At 45.6% G+C, this 16,484-nt stretch overlaps 1 protein-coding gene across 12 annotated transcripts in view; it reads right to left on the bottom strand.

The window, feature by feature from the left end:
- ZMYND11 (zinc finger MYND-type containing 11) overlaps nucleotides 1-15,302 on the bottom strand; it is a 130,296-nt gene extending 114,994 nt beyond the window's left edge. For 4 of the 12 annotated variants that reach the window (XM_078075062.1, XM_078075071.1, XM_078075068.1 and 1 more), the window contains exon 1: nucleotides 15,065-15,220. The gene's annotated coding sequence lies outside the window, so the exon portion shown is untranslated. Of the gene's footprint in view, nucleotides 1-13,945; nucleotides 14,089-14,334; nucleotides 14,409-14,765; nucleotides 14,914-15,064 lie in introns of those variants that run through there. The other 8 variants (XM_078075069.1, XM_078075070.1, XM_078075074.1 and 5 more) reach the window with 5 other exon arrangements.
- Nucleotides 15,303-16,484: the final 1,182 nt, after the last annotated feature.

The raw sequence follows: 16,484 nt of genomic DNA, 5'->3' as shown, positions 1-16,484 counted from the left end.
ATTCAAGTGAGGACCATACACAAAAGTAGAATTACACGAACTTTCTATGCTTCAGTAATTAACAGTTCACCATATATTTTAAATCTATAAACTATTTTCCTCAAGTTCCCAAGACCTAGTATCAAACATTCAATACTGTACATAGTAGCTTATCCTTTTTTAAAAAAGATTTGTCAGAGAGCGAGAGAGAGAGAGAGAGAGAGAGAGAGAGAGCGCACACACGTGAGAGAGCAGGGGGAGGGGCAGAGGGAGAGGGAGAAGCAGATTCCCAACTGAGCAGGGAGCCAATGCCGGACTCGATCACAGGACCCTGAGATCATGACCCCAGCAGAAGGCAGACGCTTCACTGACTGAGCCATCCAGGCATCCCCACAGTAGGTTATCCTTAATAACACAAAATAAGTGATTAAGTATAAATTATAAAATTCTGTTCAAAAAAACCCTAACCCAGGCGCCTGGGTGGCTCAGTCGTTAAGCGTCTGCCTTCAGCTCAGGTCGTGATCCCAGGGTCCTGGGATCGAGCCCCACATCGGGCTCCCTGCACCGTGGGGAAGCCTGCTTCTCCCTCTCCTACTCCCCCTGCTTGTGTTCCCTCTCTCGCTATGTCTCTCTCTGTCAAATAAATAAATAAAATCTTTAAAAAAAAAAAAAAAAACCCTAACCCTAACCCTAACCCTCTGCCAGCAAAAAAAAAAGATTGATATTTGAAACTTGGCCGTATAAAATCTATGAAAAGATCTGTGCCTACATAACTTAAAATATTAATACGAAGGTATTTTTTGTTTGTATTCCTATTTTGACTCACATCTTTGTGCTTTTACTAATTAGTACTCTGAGTCATGTCCTGGATATTTATGAAAATGCAGACCAAACTATGCCAAACCTCTCAAAAGAATATAATCTACTAGTCTACCTCCAAATTTATGGTTTTCACAGTATCTAAAGATGAGCGCACTAGAGTTTTTAAATTTAAATAAGGACCTTTAAGCTAAAGTATGCATACCTCTGATTACCATATTTATGTTAAGAAATTAATCACACGACAAGGAAAAAAGCTTTCCAACAAGTTACTGTTACAGGACTTAACGTAAGTAAAAAACAGTAACAAACAAATACTTAGTTTATCCTTATTTAAAAACAAGACATGTAAGAATTGTTGAATCATTACACTGTACATCTGAAACTAATATAACACTGCATGTTAACTATACTGGAATTTAAAAAACTTTTAAAAACTTAAAGATGCGGGGCGCCTGGGTGGCTCAGTCATTGGACGTCTGCCATAGGCTTGGGTCATGATCCCAGGGTCCTGGGATCGAGCCCAGCATCAGGCTCCCTGCTCAGCGGCGAGCCTGCTTCTCCCTCTCCCACTCCCCCTGCTTGTGTTCCTGCTCTCACTTTGTCTCCCTCTCTGTCAAATAAATAAATAAATAAAATTTAAAGATGTGTAAGTCTTCAAAATAAGTGATTTTTTTTTAGCATTAAAATTTCCTTAAAGCAAGGTGACTGGAAATCAAACAAAAATTAGATAGATATACACTACCTGCTTAAACTGAGTACAGAGACAGCAAACACGCATTCTCCTGATAAGCCACGGTCATCATCACACACACGGACACCTGCCTGTCCTGCACCAGGGTTCTCAACCTCGGACCCTCTCACGGAGCAGACGTCTGTGCTGTGGGAGCTGTCAGCAGAGTCCCTGGCATCTACCCACTAGACATGACAATCTCCCAAGGCATGACAATCAAGCATGTCTGCATGTCTCCAGACACTGTTGAAAATCCCGCGGGGAGCAAACTCACCTTTACACACCAGTCAAGCTTCTTACATTTGTGGACTTGACTTTTGTAATTGTCTATCCCCTTACTGTTCACCAGTCACTGACACACTAACCTCTTTCTAGTGTGCATGTTTCTCAAGATTCCTTTTCCCTTTAAAATTTGTTTTAAATGTCTATCCACCAAATATGAGACCACCACCCTGATGACAGGGTCATGGTGCAGGAGGGTAGTTCTTCTCTGAATGAAGGGTGGGGTTTTTAGATCCCTGCTACCACGGATATGAATTAGCCTTTTTAGATTCTTTGGTCTTAAGTCATCTCTATGCCCAACATGGGACTCAAACACACAGCCCTGAGATCAAGAATCACACACTCCAGCCAGCCAGGTGCCCCTGGTCTTGTTCTAATGTTCAACCAAAGCCAAAAGTGCAAACATTGTATCCTGTCTTAATCCACTTTTCTTAAGACTGCTTTTGAGGCCAAACATGTTTTCAAGTTTGTTTTCTTTTTAACATGTGTGAACCTTGTCTACACAAGTGCTGCTCTGTGTTCTCTATTTTTAAAGACAGAAAACTACAGGGGAAAACTGTCCAATTAATAGAAGTCAAAATAAGAGCAATTTTCTCGTATTTTATTTGTAGCCATGAACTTTTGGATGAAATAAAAGATACAAACATGAAAATCAGCATGGATTCTCATTATTTGCATATTGCACGTTTGTGAGTTCACCTGCTTGCTGAAATCCGTACTTAGGACCAGTGGACCATCGCTCAGGACAGGGCAGGGTCCCAGCTGCAAGGGAACCGGGGCTGCCTCCTGTTCCAGCTCAGACTGTCAACGGTGTCCTTTCTGCAGGCTACTTAATGCCACGTTTTTCGCATTTTTGTGCTCTGTGCTGGTGATCTCCTGGTGTGAACAGCCCAAGCATGGTGCTGAAATGCTGTGCTGAGCCCAGCAGGCCATGGCTGGCTCTGGGGTGTCAAGCAAGCATCCTTCAGGTACTCGGTTATGGTTATGGGGCCATCACCCAGAACCAGGGAGGAGAGAAGATGTGCCCATTTGTGCCTGAGGCCAGTCTGGAAAGTGCTCAAGGATCTACGGTGCACAGAAGGTGGAAACGCAGCAACATTTGTGGACCCAGGAGAGGACAACAGATCAAAAAGTGTAGTGGACAGCACCGTTGTGAGGCTGACAGCCAAGGAAATTTACAGTCACGTTACCTGGGGTTAGGAAAACGCTGAATCTTCCTCAGCTAATAGTGCTGGCTGGCTGGCGTGTTTCAAAAAGGGACACTCCGCGAAGAAAGTTAAATTTGGCAGACAAATTTATGCAGTAAAAGGGTTATGGAGAATAAGTTTTCAGCATTGAGACTGGCTTTTTTACAAGGATTTTAGCAAATGACCCTGTAGCATGGAAATGGCATTTTGGTTCACAAAAATGTAACCCAAGAGCTGGCAGGAACATAGGCCTGTATTTCCCCCACAGGCAAAGGATCCCGGTTGGGGAATTCAGTGTTTGCGGTGACCTGACAGCACAGGACTACGGTGAATAAAAAGAATCAACTGTAATTATAATAAAATGTCATCTTTACTTTTTAAATGCTTTAAATAGTCATTTTTAGGACACTGTAACGCAAACACCCTGAAAGCGGGGATATGAAGAAAACCGAAGCTTCTACCATATTTCCAGTTAGACGGAGCCAGCACGGAACAGATGCCACCAGACAGAAGACGTACTACTCGACCTAAGGATATGCTCATCACATTATTTCCTAACACGTCTGGTAAAATGACACAATCACTGTCTTTTAGGAACTTAAAAATCTACAAAACAGGGCACGTGATGTTTGTGTTGGAAATCATTGTTAAGTGATCACTCATTTACAGCAACCATACTAGCAGATGCTGAGTTTATGAGAAGGCTTAATTTCTCGAATATTTTTTTCAAGAGGATTTTACCATAATTTGCAGATTGTGTACTAGTAAACGTTAACCTTGAATAAGGACAAATAACCATTCTGTCTTCAGAACCAACCTAAGTACGTATGAGCACCATGATGAAGGGACAGAGAGCAAAGGGACACAGGAAACAGGGCAATTTCATCCACGGCAAAGAGCTTACACTAACAGTAACACATATCACCTAATAAATGTTGGAATGAATTTAATCTCCGTTTATAACGACTTTTCTTCCTAATACATTTGCCTTTAAAATACCATCTCTTTAATGCATAAAATTAGACCAAAGTTTGCAGTTGAACTTTTCCATTATGTACATTCTGATTACATGAGAATCAACTATAAGTTTTTAAAACCCTCAATTATTTAGCAGTCCCTTTAAGGATATTTTACGATCATGAAGGAGCAAATCTCATTTTACTGTATGTATATTTTTATTATAATGAATGAGCAATAGAAGAACTAAGAAGTTACATGACCATTTTCCAGATCACAGACCGCCAATCACGCGAGGGGTGAGAATACGCGGCACGTGGGCTCTTGGCACGCACTCCTGCACCGATGCCAAACCTCCAGAAAAGCATGCATTCAGCTGACCTCTGACCTCTGAGCAGGACTGCATAACACACAGTCCGGGCTTGTTTCTTACACTGTCTTTGTTGAACGGATGTAATATACATATCAAAGTTTATACTACCTTTGAAAACGTAGGAAATACTGGATTACATATTCCAGACAACCTGACACTTTCCGCATTTTCCACTGTGAAGTGTATAGCAACAGGCGGACACTGACAAAGTGTGCCAGTAAATCTGGCACTTTCTGTAGCTAAACTGCCAAATACCTGTTATTTTAATACAATGTCTGTTTCTAAAGTACTTCAAGTTTTAATTTGGTGAAAATGTGTTTCCTGTAATCTTGAAAAAGGGTATGACAAGGTTTGGTCTCATATCACCTGCATAGGCTGCCGTGTTAAGAAGGATTCTGAGGAGATGGGGAGTGCAGGTACGTCTGCAGATCCTGGGTGGGGTACGGGACTTCCTACACGGGCCCTCTCTCGCCCAGGGGAGTAAGTCATTCTGGAAAGTGGAAGATGAGCTGACATGAGAAATCAAGTAGGATCTGGGGCCCAGATGATCGTGCGGTGCCTACACCATGCAGGCAACGAAGACAAAGCAGCATTCTTTCGTCCATCTACGCGCACCATGTCCAGCACTACGCTAGCTGTTACACGGGAATTTCAGTCAGGGTTCTCAGGTCAAGGACCTGGGAAGACGATTACGGGGTAAAGCTTCAATAACAACAAACAATAGAAGAACTAGCGGAGGCTAAAGCGGTCAAATTGAGGGGACAGATCACTGAGGGTTGGCAATAAGGTGAAGACGAAACTTGGCAGAGAACAAAAATGCCCACCAACCATAAAGCAAATTTTGAGCTGACTTCAGCACTGGAGGTGGAATGAGGAGGGGAAAGGTGGATACCCAAGTAAAAGTTACAAAGTATTATTAATACAACCAGTACTACATTAAAATATAAATCACTACTGAAAGGATCAACAGAATTACTGGCTGAAGTAAGTTTTACATAGAGGACAGCAGGAGAGGAGAGCGGACTCCAAAATAGCCTGAATGACAGGGTGAGCAGAATCCCCTGGGGGTGATGAAGGAAAGGAGGAGGGGCTCCCAGTTACCTCCACTCCCTGCTCAACAACAGTGTCCAAGCCATGGCGCAGAGAAGAGGCGCAGAGAAGAGGCCCCGAGCAGAGCCAGTGGCCGCCCAGCCTCAGTAGGCCAGCATTCAAGTCAGCATGTCATTTGGCAGAATTCAAATTTCTCTCAATTGCTCCCTATAAATCAAACTTCCTGTGATCCTCTTCCTATTATTTATAGTATTTAGACATTCGAGGAAATGGTATCTCAACTTAAGAACAAATACTGCCTCCTACTGGTGACATCCGTCTAACATTTCCCACACTGCTCTTCAAGGTGAAATTCCGAAGAACACTCCATAGGAGCGCCTGGGTGGCTCAGTCTGTGAAGCGTCTGCCTTCAGCTCAGGTCACGATCCCAGGGTCCTGGGATGGAGTCCCGCATCGGGCTCCCTGCTCAGCGGGGAGCCTGCTTCTCCCTCTCCCACTGCCCCTCCCCCCCAACTCATGCTCTAATAAAATCTTAAAAAAAAAAAAAGAACACTCCATTTAAAATGCATTTCAAACAACAGCAAGTACTACAACTTCTGAATGTATCTGGTAATCTAAAACTGAGAAAATTGTGTACAGTTAAGAAAATGTGACGACACACTCTAAAAAGCTGTGTTTGTCACATGACATACAAGTAGAAAAAGAGGACCAACAGCAGCAGGAGATGAAGTGTGGACGGGGCTGCGCCCGCACCACCAACCACCAACCAGCACTGAGGGAGGCTGCCCGGGCCACTTCCTCCCCTTTCAAGCCCACCTGCTACACACCCTGGCTTCCACAGAACTAACGAGCCGGGAGAAAACCCAGCTTGAAACTGGACTAGTGGTTGCTCAGTTTAAGTCACCTGAAAATAACAGACTAAAAGCTACTTTTGATAATCCTCAGAAAATAAAATTTAACTTTCAAATCACTCAAATCAAAGTTTCTTACCTGAAACAATCCAACATGAGTACAGATCGCAAGTGAGAGGCTTCCTAAAATTATGCGTATCTAGAATATAGGCGTGCAGAATAGTAAAAGAAGGCATTTCAAAATAAAAGATAACCGGTATTCTGACATTATATATTAGATGTGATATTTTTAAACATAAAAAATATTAAATTATAAGTACAAAAGAAAGGGTCGCCTGGGTAGCTCAGTCGGTTAAGCGTCTGACTCTTGATTTCGGCTCAGGTCAGGATCCCAGGGTCCTGGGATCGAGCCCTGCGTCGGACTCCCAGCTCAGCGGGGCGTCTACTTTAGATTCTCTCTCTAACAAGTAAATCTTAAAAAAAAAAAAAAAAGTACAAAAGAAAAATAAATCACCTTGAACTTTATATCCTCTATAATCTAAAAAGACAACACCTCTAATGATAAATAAAATGCCTGAAAAGTCTTTTTAAAGACAGTATCAATGGAAATCCCAAATAAATTAACCTCAGTTGTTCTTACTGGAAGGCCTTAGCAGTTAAAGTAGATGTGCTACACATCAAAACCAACTGCAAATTAAGGACTTGATCTCCCAGATATCATTTCTCAGGTGCAGCTCAGAGACGGAAAAACCACTAACAGGCAGATAAATCAAGAATCTACAAAAAACATGAGAACTTCCTACCAGCTTTTATGCTGAAATAGTCTCCCCATGCAGAGCCTTCTCAATGCTTACCCTTCATTAAAAGACTTCTTAAAAATCTTTCCACAGCTATTAAATGAGAAAACCGTACTTAATATCCCATCCCAACATCCCTTCTGAGAAGCACCCATGGTCTGGGTCTGCTCATGCTACAACTCAATTCATCTGGTCTCTCTTCACCATATGTCGCTCATATTACTTTATTTTAGGGAACAGGAAACACCTACTGAACTCTAAAGCCTCAGCACTTAGTGCTACTTTCAAGAAATTCGCTACTTCCATCCAAATTGAACTTATTCTGCAAAAGGAATGCTAAAAGCTTCCTCAGGACAATGCCTTCCCCTAATACAGCAAGAACACTCTAGTGTTGGACTTCATTCTGAAAATGTTCACCCTTCTCTTGTATGCCTGAGGATTAAAATAAAGACTGTAGGTTCCGCCCAACACCTGTGCCAAGTTATTTTTTTTTTAAGATTTTTTTATTTTGTTTATTTGACAGAGAGAGACACAGCGAGAGCAGGAACAGAAGCAGGGGAAGTGGGAGAGGGAGAAGCAGGGAGCCCCATGCGGGACTCGATCCCAGGACCCTGGGATCATGACCTGAGCCAAAGGCAGACGCTTAACGACTGAGCCCCCCAGGCGCCCCTGTGCCAAGTTATCTTCCTAGTGTGAGCTGCCAGCAGGAACAGTAAGACAAAGAACCCATTATCGATGCCTGCCCTTCATCACTAGCTGTTATTACCAGTGAAACTACAATTAACAGGAACTCTGCATTTGGAACATTCTGACTACCAGGAGGTACCTAATACTCCTTTCTTCCCACCTCCTCCTTTTGTAAGGGCAGCAGGCATAGTGTTACATTCTTTTACTATTCTGTGCTTTTGCGGGATTATAAGTGCACATTTGGAGGATGAAGATACGTCAGTATGAAGATCACAGTAGTTGGTGAATTTTAAGGGAACAGCAACCAAACAGAATATAGGTGCGGCAGTCATACACTTGAACGCAAAACCCATCTGATCCTGTACTGTGTGTGACCTCCCGCACTGTTAATGTACCTTCTGAGTCCACTGCCTTCTTGTAAATTATAGGGTACTTACAACTATAACAACGTAACTCATCACATCATCTGCAATAATACTCCTTACTGCAACTCGCTGTTGCAAAGATGAAAGCAAGAACACAACTGCCTGGGAGAGTAGGTGCTCACTAAGTGCCCCCCCTTTTTTAAAGAATTTATTTATTTGACAGAGACAGAGCACAGATAGGCAGAGCGGCAGGCAGAGGGAGAGGGAGAAGCAGGCTCCCCGCTGAGCAAGGAGCCCGACGCGGGGCTCCATCCCAGGACTTTGGGATCATGACCAGACCCGAATACAGACACTTAACCGACTGAGCCACCCAGGTGTCATCCCCCCCTTATTTTTTTTTTTAAAGATTTTATTTATTTATGAGTGTGTGCACAAGTGTGCACACAAGCAGGGGGAAGGGCAGAGGAAGGAAGACTCCCTGCCAAGCAGAGAGCCCAATGGGGGACTTGATCCCAGGACCCTGAGACCAAGACCTGAGACAAAGACAGACACTTAACCGACTGAGCCACCCAGGCACCCCACCTAAGTGACCCTTAAAAAAAAAAAAAATGGTGCTGCCACAAGCAAGATGTTTACAATGAAACCCAGCTTTCTAAAACTGCTAAGGTAAGCTTCTAAAGGGACCTAATGTGAATATACATGCAAGTTAAAATGTATTCATGACAGATCGTCTTGCTATAAATCACAGTATCTTCCTGATTTTTATTTTTATTTTTTTTAAAGATTTTATTTATTTATTTGAGAGAGAGAGAATGAGAGACAGAGAGCATGAGAGGGAGGAGGGTCAGAGGGAGAAGCAGACTCCCCGCCGAGCAGGGAGCCCGATGCGGGACTCGATCCCGGGACTCCAGGATCATGACCTGAGCCGAAGGCAGTTGCTTAACCAACTGAGCCACCCAGGCGCCCCTCTTCCTGATTTTTAAAAAACTTAGCATTTTTTAATCCCAATTGTGGGAATTAGTATTAGGTGACAAGCTCTCAACATACCCATTAAAAATTTTGTACACATATTTCTTTTGTGTTTACACAATAAATGCCTAAATGGAGAAGAAAATTCTTCCCTCTTTATATTTTAAATTTACTTAACGTTAAGTAGATCAAACTGGAGAAAATATTAAAAATTTTAAGTGGGTCTTCCTGTCACTTAAACGTTTAGCTAACATCTGGAGAAAATAAAAAATTATTAATCACAACAAAGTTGTTTTTAGTGGTGAACATAATAAAAATCACAAAGTTACAAATCAGAATAAATCTGAAATCAGTGTAGGGGCGCCTGGGTGGCTCAGTCGTTAAGCGTCTGCCTTCAGCTCAGGTCGTGATCCCGGAGTCCTGGGATCAAGCCCCGCATCAGGCTCCCTGCTCTGCAGGAAGCCTGCTTTTCCCTCTCCCACTCCCCCTGCTTGTGTTCCCTCTCTCGCTGTTGTCTCTGTCAAATAAATAAATAAAATCTTAAAAAAAAAAAAAATTTGAAATCAGTGTTAAGGGGCACCTGGGTGGCTCAGTCGGTTAAGGGTCTGACTCTTGATTTCAGCTCAGGTCATGATCTCGAGGCCATGATCTCAGGGTCCTGGGATCAAGACCCCCCTACCCCGTGCTCAGTGGGGAGTCTGCCTGTCTCCTCCTGCCTGTGCTCTTTCTCTAAAATAAACAAATCTTAAAAAAAACACCACTGTTAAACCCTCAAAAGTAATCTTAACTCAAATGCAATATACTGTAACTCACATACATTGTCCCAAAGCACTTAGACACTTTCTTCTGCCACACTCCCCTTGCTTCAGTAACTGTTACCTGGCAAGTGTCTAGTACATAGTAGATTCCATAAATAACAATGTTTCAGGAATGAACTCAAGGTATTAAAACATACTGTACCTATCATAAGAAAACACAATACTTTAATCTTACGAAACAGTAATTATGGAGTAATGACGACAAACGCATTTAAAACAAAACTAGTTAATCTACTATAAATATTACTCAGTTTACAAAATAAATAAAACACCACACAAGTCTTCATCAATACACATCTTTTTAACATAACGGGATCTGCTAGACTTCTCTCTTCTCTGAATAGATGAGCCATATGCCTTTAAAATGTGGATTTAGGGCGCCTGGGTGGCTCAGATGGTTAAGCGTCTGCCTTCGGCTCAGGTCATGATCTCAGGGTCCTGGGATCAAGTCCCGCATCAGGCTCCCTGCTCCTTGGGAGCCTGCTTCTCCCTCTGCCTCTCTCTCTCTCTCTCTGTCTCTCATGAATAAATAAATAAAATCTTTAAAAATAAAATAAAATAAAATAAAATGTGGATTTAACAGTATCCCATTACCTTGTAATTTCTTTAATTTCATGTAAAGCTAGGCAAATATTTAGCCTCTTAGCTATCGAATAGAAAATATAATCAAAAAGTACAATGAAAGATTAAATGTCTAAATATTTACAAGTTCCACATATTTACCTCAATTTTGCAAATCTAAGCATCTAACAATTTGTTAAATGTCCCTACCAATACATAATGAACTACAAAAATATTTTTTAACATCCAAGTAAATATACATACTATCTGCACTTGTAAATAACTTGTACATTAAGTATTATATAGCACTTTCACAATACAACTAAATAACTTAAGAATTTTCTGAGTGGAAAATTATTAACAGGCACACATATGTGCAATGAGATCTTTCCTTAAGGCAGTACAATATGTCTAAAATACTACGGCTAAGACTTGCTTATTCAAAAAAAGCCATACTCTTGGGTACTTAGACTTGATTTTTATCTCCCTCCCATTAAACTTCATTTCTATCACTTTACTTCCTATCACAGGAATTCTCAAACTTTTATGTTCTACAGAGCACATTCTCTCACAAAGCTGCTAGCTGGTGAGTGTGTGCTGGGATGGGGTGTGCTAGGAGGTGGTGGGGCCTTCCATAATTTAAAGGAAGACTGCCGTGCTTTTAAGATGATCACTCATAGGATTTCTAACAGTAGAACAGCCTATGTGAAGAACTTTGCACAATGGCTAAGACTTGGTGAACATTCTCTATTTGGTACATAGTATCATGGTACTCATTTATGTTACAAACTTCTGAATACCAAAACATTTCAAAAATGAAGACCAAAGGACAGACCGCTGATGAAACAGAGAACTTTCAGATCACTACTCATCTCCACAAAATCACTGCACCAAAGCAGATTTAAGTTGTTTTGAAATTTTGACAATGCCACTGCAAAAAAGTAACTCAAAGCTGTTGTGCAAGAAATACAGGTAGAAATTAAACTCAAATCCGTTATTTTTTGTCAAAATTCCTAGAAAAAATATTGGTGAGGGATTATGAATTCCACAATGATCAAATCAAGAGGTAACAAGCAGTGATTCTTTATTCAGAAAGTCTTACTGCTACAAATGAATACAAAACATATAACCTGAAGCAGTTGCAGACAGGGTGACAGATGTGGGAAGAGAGAAAATGATTCACTGATTACCAATGGTTCAAATAAGAACTCTTACACTATGTGCTTCAGTTACCCAGACCCTTCATCAAAGATAAAGAAGTCATGATAGGTGGGTGCTGGGCACCGGGGGAGGGGGGCAGGAGTCAGTGAGTATGGAGTTTAAGTCTTACAAAAGGAAAAGAGTTCTGGAAATGGATGGTGATGCTTTCTGCACAACAGCGTGAATTTATTTAATACCACTAGACTATACACTTTAAAATTTTCATTTTGATACATGTATTTTACCAGTAAAGAGAATAAATGCAAAAAAAGTAATGACAAAAAGATCCTTAAAAATTGCTTCAAGTTAGTGAGCCCTGAGGAATATAACAATTTCTTATTTTCCAACTCTGGGATAACTAAAGTGAACACACGGAGGGATTCAGAGGTATGCTCCAACACACACAAATTAGTAACCAAGGCACACATAAGAATGCTATGCTGCAATTTCAGAGGTCCATTCCTTTCCACACCCGTTCCAATTATCAACCCAAACTGAATTTGATTCAACTGACTTGAATTAGTCTAATAGTGATTCATGCATCCATAGCCCTACGAAGTTGGTACAGTTATTATCCCTCTTGTTTTCCAGATGGGGAAACTGAGACCAGGCATGGCGAGTTTAAGTAATTTGCCTGCTGTGACTTTGCTAGAAAATGACAGAGGAGAGATTCAGACCCGAGCCATCTGGCTTCAGTCATTTTGCTATATGCTACCTCTCTAATCTAAAGGACAAAAAAAAAACCTAATCACCCTATCAAAAAAAAAAGTCAGTGTTAAGTACAAGTTAAGGTTTTCAAACAGTGAAAAGTTTTTAACTATCATAAGGCAAAGTCTGGCCATTAACTCAATTTTCCCCACAGATACAACCTCTTTGCTTATATGATGTCTTCCAGGTAAAATTCAATTGAAGGATGGTAAAGGTAGGTAAAGAAAATAGGACAACCAGAGGTTTAGGTCTTGAAGCATTATTAAGACAGCAAGCGACACCTCTACTACAAATGTTAAAATTCTTAATTTCAATTAATGTCTCAAGTATGCCAAAGGGTAGGAGTGTCTCTATTACACACTATCTAAACCACTCCTAAAGGAAAAGGGGTAGAATTACAAAAGGGTTAGAGTTTACATAAACACGCGTCAATTCAAGGAAACATGCAAGAGGACATCCAAAGTACCGACATAACCGTGTCCCAGGAATATTCAGCATGCGCTCAGGAGCGAAAACTAACACGTTCTGTGATTTTTCTTTGTAAAGCAACTACTAGTTGTGTGTATTTAAACACCTTACAACCGGTAACTGCAAAAATAAATTTCCCACTTTACAGAATGTAAAAGGGAGACTCAGTTTTCACATGAACAACATCTACGGGGAGGAAGTACCACGTAAAAGATAGAAATCCTGTTAACCACAGGTAGAGTTAAGGAAAAAAAAAATGTATTCATTCTGTCATAATCACATCCCACACCTTCTGATCTTTGATTTTCTAGCCTAGCCATCTTATAAAGAAGAGTCCACCAAAATAATCCCTGTAACCAGCGCCAGTTAGCCAAAGACGTGGAAAATAACACCCCTAAACAAAAATTCATATTCTATATCCTTATTGTACAAATTAGAACTCAGAAAAAAATCACAAAGGTGACCTTGTTTACCAGAAAGCATTCAAACTTTTTAAGTACAACCAAGACTATCTCCCTGATAACTTCCAACCATTAATTAGAATCGATGACCCCAAAACCTGAAGAGGTTATGCATCCCACAATTAGTAAGCTACAACTACTCCATTTCTTAGTTGAAAAGAAAACAAGTTAGCGTTTTACTTTCTGCCTTTCAACAAACAGATGATTTTTCAGCAGGCTTACAGTGGGATGCAGGGCACCGGAGGACCCAGGACCCAAACCTCGGGACGCCGGACTGGCCGCTCCAGCCCACAGGCGCCCGTTCCCCGCACAGGCCACCTGGCACCTGCTCGGCGCCCCCGGACCCCCGGACCCCCGGAGCCCACCCGCACCGGGGCCCCGCGCGCACCGCCAACAGCATGCAGCCGGCCCGCACCCCCGCGCGAGCGGCCGTCCACGTGGAAGCTGGGGGCCCGGGCCGCCCCAGGAGCCCCGCAGCCCCCGGCCCCGCTCCGCACGCCGTGCCGAGGCCCCGGGAGGACCTGTTGAGGAGGCGCAGGCCTCGCCGCCGCGGAACCCGGCCCCAGGGGACGCGGAGCGGGCCTCGCCTGGGTGCTCGGGGACCGCCCTGCCCGGCCGCGGCCGCCGCCCTCACACAACGAGCCACGCCGGCGCCCGCACCCCCGCCCTCCCCCACTCACAGGGCCGCGTTCCGGCGGACCCCAACCCGCGGGCCCCAGGCCTGGCCGCGCGGGAAGGGCCGGCCCGGCGGGCGGCGCTCACGCGATTCCCCGGCTTCCGGCCCGAGCAGGCCCCGCGCGGTCCTCCTCCTCCTCCTCCTCCGGCCCGCCCCTCCCGGGCCCGCCGAGGGCGAGGGGGCGCGGGCGGGACCCCCGCAGGCCCCGCCGCCCCCGCCCGCCTACACAAAGCCCGGCGGGCCGCCCGGGGCTGCTCGCGGGAGGGCGGGCGGCGAGCGCACCGCGCCGGCGGCCAGAGAGGCTGCAGCCGGGGCCAGGCTCCACAAAGCGACGGCGCCACCGTTCGGACGCCCCCGCCCGCGCCCCGCGCCCGCCGCGGCCGAGTCTCCCACCATTATGTTCCGGTCCTCGCCGCCGCCGCCGCCGCCGCGCCCGGCCCTCCCCCTCCGCGCCCGGCCCCGCCGCCGCGCCGCCTCCTTCCCGCCGCCGCCGCCGCCTCCCGGGCCCAGGCCTGCGGGGCGCGCGGGGGGGTGCTCCCCGCCTCCCGGCCTCCGCGCCGCCTCCCCGCCTCCCGGCCCCGCCGCCGCCGCCGCCCGCCCGCCGCCTTCCTCCCCGGCCCCCTCCCCGGGCTTCCCGGCGGCTCCCCCGCGGCCCGGCCTCCGCTCCGGCTCTCCGCCGCCCGCCGCCCTCCCCGGCTCGGCGCTTCAGGGGCGCCATGTTTACAAGCCTCGGCCGCGGAGACCCGCGCGCGCCCGGCCGGGAAGGCGGCGGCGGCCGGGCGGGCCGGCGGGGGCGCGGGGGGCCCGGCGCCGCCCGCACTTACGGGGTCTCGGCGCCGCGCGGCAGGCCCGGGGGCCGGGGGCGGGAAGTTGGGCCGCCGCCGCCGCCGCCGGGGAAAGTTTGCGTCCTGCGAGGCCGCGGCGCTGCTCACATGGCGGTGTGTGCGCGGGGCGGCCGCTCGCCCGGCCCGGCCTCCTGCACCTCCGCCCGCCCGCCCGCCCCCGGACTTTATTGTGTGGCCGGGCCGGCCGCGCCGCGGGCTCGGGGTGCGGGCCGCGGGGTGCGGGCCGCGGGCTCCGGCTCCCTCCCGGCCGGGCCGGCGCCGCGCACGCCCACACCCACCTTCCCTCCGTCCTGTCCTCGGCGCCTGTCTCCGAATTTGCTTCAGCATATTCTTACATATCCACACATGCACTTGATAGCGGCACACACGTGAAGGCTACGTACGTGCGGGCACGCGGGAGCCGGGAGCCGAGCGCACAAAGCTCCCGGCGCTCGCAGCATCGTCAGGCTCGGACCTGCGGGGCTGGGGGCGATGCGGGCCCACGTCTGCTCCGGGTGCGCTGCCGTGCGCCGGCCGAGCTGCCGGGGCCTGGGCGGGCGTCAGGGTGTGGGTGAGCAAAACCGGTAACCTGCTTTTGATGTCTCGTTAATTGGATCATCAAAAACACCTGCAGGGAGGTGCTAGATTCCCCGGGTTCATGGATGCACACACGGGACTGTCGGAAGAACAGGACCACCCATTATCAGTTGGGCAAAAACAGTGCAAATCTGTGTAAGGAAAAGCAGCTTCTCTTTTTCGTTCGTAGTTGTGCATCTAACAGAGAAGATCCTAATGTATGGTTTACTAAGTCTCAGAGATAAGCAGACTTGGATAGATAGATGTCGCATATTTTCCCTAATGACCTTTCTTTACTGGGAGTTTGGAAGGAAGACCTGTCAACCAAAATTTCTTACTCTGGTTCTCCTTGGACATATGTACCTGCAAATCATTGGGAAGAGACTGTCCAGGAAATTTCGGGATTCTAATCCAACTCATCAATCTTCTTTCATCGCTGGCCTCTAAGACGAAGAATTTAGAAATGGGTAGTACTTGCATAGGTGTTCTGTGATGCACCCACTCACAGCCCTGCTTCTGATACATCTCAGAGAGTTTTTGGTTAGATCAAGAGACGTCACGAAATAATTTTAACTCATTTTACACATAAATACATGTCATTAAAATCCAGCAGATGGGTTAAAGGGTGTCAGAAAAAAATCAAGCCATACCAGGTTTGAATGCTGGACCAGGAATTCTAACAACAAACAGCTTTAAGTAAATCACTTTTTTGTTTAAAGTCATCTATAAAATAGAGGACTGCATGGTTCTGTGTATTTCGTGGAGGCTGCTCAAGTAAGACAAATTCATGTGGGTATAAAAGGAAGCTTACCTTTTAGGAAAGAAGTGACTGCATAACTCCGCATCTTTCTCCAATTAAATTGTATAGGCATCATTTCAATGTTTGTACCCAGATACTATCTCTCATTCTATCTAATGTAAGTTAATTTATCCCCGGATTTCCTATTTGTTTTGCCTAGAATTTAGCCCTTGGTTCCATTTTGCCTCCAGAACAGTTTTATTTACCTCATTCCCTCAGAGGGGTGAATATGGAGGAGGGGATGTGGTCTGAGCCAATGGTTTGAGGCCAATGACTTGGGGTGGGGAGTTGGGGGAGGCCCAGAAGACCAAAATAGTTACTTCCATACAACTTAGGTTATACCA

The sequence above is a fragment of the Halichoerus grypus genome, chromosome 6 (assembly GCF_964656455.1).
Source record: "Halichoerus grypus chromosome 6, mHalGry1.hap1.1, whole genome shotgun sequence".
In the NCBI taxonomy this organism is placed as follows: domain Eukaryota; kingdom Metazoa; phylum Chordata; class Mammalia; order Carnivora; family Phocidae; genus Halichoerus; species Halichoerus grypus.
Note: the sequence above shows the minus strand (reverse complement) of the source record. Positions and strands in the feature narration are given on the sequence as shown.